This window comes from Rousettus aegyptiacus, unplaced genomic scaffold, assembly GCF_014176215.1.
Source record: "Rousettus aegyptiacus isolate mRouAeg1 unplaced genomic scaffold, mRouAeg1.p scaffold_m13_p_9, whole genome shotgun sequence".
In the NCBI taxonomy this organism is placed as follows: Eukaryota; Metazoa; Chordata; class Mammalia; order Chiroptera; family Pteropodidae; genus Rousettus; species Rousettus aegyptiacus.
In genome coordinates, this window is record NW_023416312.1 from 67720974 (window position 1) to 67727164 (window position 6191).

Consider the following 6191-nt stretch of genomic DNA (forward strand, 5'->3'; position numbering starts at 1 on the left):
TGAATATACTAACTGTTTTCTTAGCTAGCAAGATGAAAATCTGTGTGTGTGTGTGTGTGTGTGTGTGTGTGTGTGTGTTGGGGCAGGTGTTGGGCAAGGAGACACGTCACAAAAATATGACAATAAATATGTAAACATGAATATGGGATGAAAGTAGGGAGTTGTGATCTTGGTAAACTTGGCTTTAGCTCTTTCTTTGCTTTTGCTAAGGCAAGAAGCTAGGGCAATCTGCAATGGGTGATAGAGAACCAAACCTAGGGAATTTTCAACGTTCCCTTGACCCAGTGAACTGCAATTTTTGCTATGCCCCACCAGCTTTTATTACTATTTTAAAATTGTAGAATATATTTACATGCCTGAAACCATGTCTGTGTAGTGCTTGCTGTGCTTTTACTGTTTTTATAAAATCGTCTGTTCTTACTCATTTGAGGATGATGTATGCATTTGTTTATGATACCATAGCTGAGTCATTGAGGATTCATTCTTTTCTATTGGAATGGGTTGGTTGGTCTCATTGGACAAAGAGCTTGAGACATCCATCAATGGAAATAAAATGTCACATCAGTTTTAGGAAGGACAACACTACAGAGACCTAAGCTACTAAACTCTGGACATGGCTAGTCTCAGGTTAGCCTTAATCTTGGATCAGTTAGCTGCAACTTCTGTCTAGAATGAGGCATTTTTGCCTGCAGACTGAAAACTTGGTCACATCTCTCCCTGAAAACCTGGAAAATGTCCAAGCCAGATTAGGTTGGTGGCACGTTGGAGATAAAGGTCCTGCCCCTCATGTTCCCCAACTAAAAAAAGCCTCATGAATGGCATAATGTACTTAGCTTAAAACAATCTTTGGCAGAAGCAGGCATAAATGTTTTGGTCCCGCTTCTTCAGTGATGGAGAGCCATGGCAAAAGACAAATTTGAATATCTGGAAACAGACTGCAGGAAAGTAACATGGCACATTTAAAATATCCATTTGATAATTAAGTATGGCTCGTAGATAGAAATTTAATAAGCTAAGGAAAAAATGATATGGCAAAAGTGAAAATATACTCCAATGTGCTGAATTCTCTGGTTATAAGGAATTCTATCACTGTTTATTTAGTTTTTACAAGGCAAATTGTAGGCAGCTTTAGGGTGCTTCAAATTTGAATCAATTTTCTGTAGTAATTCCATCCCCAACTTAAGTGAAAGACAGCAAATACCTGGATGGTTTTCTTTCCATGTGTTTCAAAACATCTTTGGGTTTTCTCCTATCTCTCCTTTTCCTCCTGACTGTATTTCTAATTTTCTCACTAAGCCTTCTCTAAGTACTATGGTTCTGTGTGTCATTCTGGTTTCGGTTGTTAATTCTATAAAGGATGGAATCATAGGACTATAGCTCATATAGCTGGTAGAGACAGCAGATATTATCTAGTTCAGGTTTCTATGTTGGGGCATACAATGAAACCAGGTAAACCTGTGTCAACACAGCCGAGAACACCATTAGTTCTGGACCCTTGCACTACCAACCTCCTTGTCCTCTGATGAGCCATGGATCAGGACCCACTGCCCCAGCCAGATACATTACCAAGAACAGAGCAAAGACCTACACCTTAGGCTTCCTCTCTATTGTCACTTTCAGTTCTTCCCAAGTATGAAGCTGCCAGTTCTTTCCCATCTGTCTGCAGCCTGCTCTTTGCTATTCATGGGAAAGTGTAATTTTAATCTAAGTTGATATTTGTTTACAATCACCTAAAAAGTAGCAGAATGGGTACTTTTTCGTATTCTACTTGAGAAATTCTCATTCTGTCTCTCAGCAGTGAGCATTAGAACAAATTGCCTGATGCAACATAAACAGTTCCACTTAATGCAGAATCTGTTTCTCTCATCTGTTGACTTTGAAGGAGATAATTCATTGTATTCCAGTAACACAGTAATAAATAGAAAATTTAACAGAAGAGCCCACATGCTTTGGAAGCGTGAATTCTAATGCTTTCATCTCTCCTACAGCAGTACAGAGCCCAGATTTGTAGTATGGAGTTGATCTGGGTCCTTGAAAAAATACACACACATGTATACTATATATATGTGTGTGTGTGTTTGTGTGTGTATACACATATACATGTATATATACATGTGTGTGTATATACACATATACATGTATATGTACATGTATATGTGTCTATACATATACATATATATATATATATATATATATATAAATAAATTTTGTGAAAGGACCACTCACACCCTACGTATATGGTGAATCTTCATGAAAGCAGTATCTGCTGGGGGCCGAAACAGATTTCAAGTGGGATTCATTTTTTCCCTTCAACCTTGCAAACAGAGTGACAGAGGCTCCTTTCGATCCTGTGGATTTCTTTTATCCAAGCTAAACACTTGTTTTGAAACCAACTTGGTATTATGTGAACATATTTCCATGCCTTTCAATTTAGACTAAGTGAAAGATACCACTTGACATCATTTATAACTTAGCTTTATAAGAGTCTATGGAAAACAGACATGATACAAGTCATCTGTAGAACGATAACAACAAAAAAATGTCTGAGACCAACAATAGACACTTATGACTGCTGATATATAAACTTGCCATATTTGCTAAATACCATGGAGATAAATATATTGCAATAGACAAGTGGATCTGAGTTCCATGTCATTTGAAGTCAAGGCTGACATGAACAGTCTCTAAAGGGAGCATTATTGATTAGCCTGTGTCTTTCCTACTCATAAGACAAACTCAGGTAAAGTTGAGAAATCCTGTCTTCCAGGCTGGTTTCTTGTCTCCAGGCTTTTCATGAGAGAGTCTGGGTTGGAAATGGGGAATAAACTCTTTTCCTAGTCTCATTCTTGGAGACCATGGAGAAAGATCAGGATCTGTGAATACTGCTCAGTACCTATATATGTATGGAGTATGATCATGACTGTCCAAGTCAGTGTGTGTTGTTTGTGTGTGGGGGTGTCACTTTGGGACAGACATCTGACTGATGTCCCTCAATTTGCTTTTCTTGGTTCCTTTAAGGAAGCCAGAAAAATGAATCTGGCTATTTTTTACATTTCAAGGATACAAAACAGAAAGAAGGTCCTTCTTCTGGTCCTTGAACCCCCATGAGCTCACACTCTGTATCTTAAAGTGGATTTTTGCAAAAAGTCCCGTGTCTTTATTCCCAAGTCATCTTCCAGGTTGATTTTGAGGAGGCCTGGGAGCAGGTTCCTAGGGGGCTTAATACCTACTCAAGCAGATCACTGTCTAGAGGTAGGGCAAAGCTTTGATTTTGAAGAGCATCCCAAGTGAAAAGATGCTCTTGGTCATTGTTAAGAACCACCCTGTCCTAAGGCCACTAGAGCTTCCCTCCCTACATTTCTCTCCCTGTGTCCCAAAACAATCTGTTGCTGGCTTCCTTCTGTTGCCCACCATACAAGCTCACAGCCAGCCAGCTAGTGGCTCCCAGCCCTCAGCATCACCATCCAGGCACCTTTATTCAACCTGCACCTTGCCACCCATTTGCAGCGCAAATGAAGCAAAGCAGAGGGCACAAGGCCTCCTGTCAACTTACCCCTGGACAAGTCGTTTGTTCAGATCTGCGTTGTCTGATGTCAATGAGCCAGGGCACACGGTGCGTCGGCCTTACTGGACTCGCCTCCCACAGCACAAGAACAGCGGCAGCCTGGGACAGCCTGGGCCTCAAGGCTACTGGGTGGGTGGGCGGATGAGTACAGCGAAAGGGGCGGGGTGCAGCGAGGATGCAAGTGCTGGCTCCTACCTTGGTTTCTCCCTTTGCTCCTCAATTGTCTCCAAACTTCCCTGAGGCTGGCCGGCTCTCTTCACCTTTTGCCTGCGTTAGCACCCCGAAACTCTTTACTCTACCCCCACCTCGCTTCGCTTGGCTCTCTAAGCCAAACTGGGCCCCTTCAAACGCACGCACCATACAATACCAGCAAGAGAAGAAACTGACACGGGAAACGGACAGGGTATCTGACACAAGGGAGGGGGAGAGAGGGAGAGGGAGAGGGAGAGAGAGAGAGGGAGGGAGGGAGGGAGAGAGAGAGAGAGAGAGAGAGAGAGAGAGAGAGAGAGAGAGAGAGAGAGACTGCATTCACACTCTTGTACAAACGTACGCTGAAGCTCCAGTTCCTTGGTAGTGGCTGGCGGGAGCCCCGGCCACCCCTCCAAATCTTCCTAGACTAGGTTTATGTTCCCTTCCGCTGCAGCTTCTGGAAAATGCTATAAAACGAAGGAGAGAGAAAAGCAGAGGAGTGGAGAGGGAAAAATCGAGGAGGCGTGCTCCCTTTCTCCTCCCCACCCCTAGCTTCAAAAATGTCCAACCCTGAGGTCTTCCTTTTTCCTTCTATCTGCTCCCGGCTTCCCTCTGATCCTGCTCTCTCTTCCTCCCTTCCTTTGGGTGGCTGCGAGCTGCGGAGAATCCGTAACGGTTGTGGTGTGTGTGTGTGTGTGTGTGTGTGTGTGTGTGTGTGTGTGTGTGTAGGCGCGCGTGCGTACGCGCGCGTGCGCGCGCGTGTGCGTGTGTATGTGTGTGTGTGTGTGTGTGAGGGGGGCGGGAGAGACCACCGCGGTTGGCGAAAGTACCTCTCACCTCCCCCCAGCAGGGGCCAATACCTCACATACTCCCTGTTTTCAGCAGGGGCAGGCGGGGCAGGGAAGCAGGATGGGGGAGGGAAAGAGAGAGGATGGGACAGTCTGCAGGGTCAGCAGTTCCAGCCTTTTCTGCAGCTCGGTGGCCAAGGGTGGAAGGAAGCCGCAGCTGCCAAACCCAATTCAGTCTCAGCTGTCATGTCCCACCGTCTCATCTATGCCCCCTCCGTATGGAATTTTCTGTTTCATTCGTTTGCTCTTCCTGAGCCTTCCTCTCCCCTGGGTGGTGGCGGAGACTGGGGATTTGGGTGTGGGTACTGGTAGAAAGGACTCAGGGCCCCTGGCTTGCCGACTTTCTCTTTGCCTCTTGGCCCGAGTGCCCCTCTACTTTGGACAGTGATTCCCCCCACCCCCATCTGCCCCTCTCAGCTTGGACTCTGTGCCAGAGGTGTCGGGTCTGCGCCAGAAGCCACGGGTCATTCCGGGGGAAGGAATGTTGAGCCAGTGGGATTGCAGGTGATCGCCGGCAGACAGCTGAACCCTGAGTCTCCAGGGGCTGACCTGGAGTCCTCTGGGGCGGGCTTGGATCCCTAAGGGAGCTAAGTGTAACAGAGTAGTGGCAGCCCAGGAACGCAGCCCAATACTTATATCCCTGTCCCTCTCACCCATAAGGTTGGTCTCCCGAGATTCAGCCTATACTGAAGTGAGTTGGGTCGGATAATGGTATAGTAAGATGAGGGAGTAATTTGCTTAGTGGCGGCAGTGGTGTATGTGTATGTGGTGGAGAGAGTGTCACCGGACCCATGGGTGACTCCTTGATCTTTGTGCCTTGCCTTCGTGTCACTTGAGGCACTTTTCCACTCCCGCCCCTCACCCTATACTCTGGCACTCAGAATCTCGACCCTCTTGAACCTTCCTGAAAGCAACAAAATGGCCCCACCAGAACCACAACACTGAGATTTCTACCTGCAACTCATAGGCCCTTAGGTCCGCTAGCTGACAGCATTTACTGACCCCACTGAACAGCTCCAAAGCTAGTCTTTGTCTTTTATCTCCCTCACTACCTCTCTCTGGAAAGGGAGGTTCCAGGCTCTGCCTTTCTGGACATTGAACTGGTACCTGGCACCCTTGTCCCTAACCCATTCTCAGAACATCCTAGAGCTAAGGGAAAGCTCTGTTGGAGCTGTACTTCCCGCTGTCGCCTTAACCCCTTGAGCAAACACTGGAAGCCTGAGTAGAACTCTGGAAAGAGCCAGAACCATCTGACCTGCCTAAATAGTCCAGTGTTCCCTTTGCCAGTCCTGAAAAACTGGCGCAGTTATGTTTAGTGACAGTCCTAGCAATCCTCCTAGGTTACCCTGGAAAAGTTTCTTGGGGCACCAAGCAAGATGAGTGTTTCTGTTGTCTTTAGTCCCCTTAGCCCTGAGGTGACCCAATATTATGGAGAGCATTATAGCTTTTGTGTGGGAGCAAGGCATTGGAGAAAAGTATTACGTTAGGGGATGAAGAGTTTGTGTTTGTGTACTGGGGGCAGGGGTCAGTTTGGAGCCTTCCCTCCATACTGTTTAAACACTTCAGGAAGTGTTATTAAAGATTAGCCA

General features: G+C 46.0%; 1 protein-coding gene across 1 annotated transcript in view; it reads right to left on the reverse strand.

The window, feature by feature from the left end:
* TRPC5 (transient receptor potential cation channel subfamily C member 5) overlaps window positions 1–4020 on the reverse strand; it is a 325722-nt gene extending 321702 nt beyond the window's left edge. Inside the window, exon 1 of the mRNA XM_016119916.2 lies at window positions 3554–4020. The gene's annotated coding sequence lies outside the window, so the exon portion shown is untranslated. The remainder of the gene's footprint in view (window positions 1–3553) is intronic.
* Between the last annotated feature and the right edge of the window lie 2171 nt (window positions 4021–6191).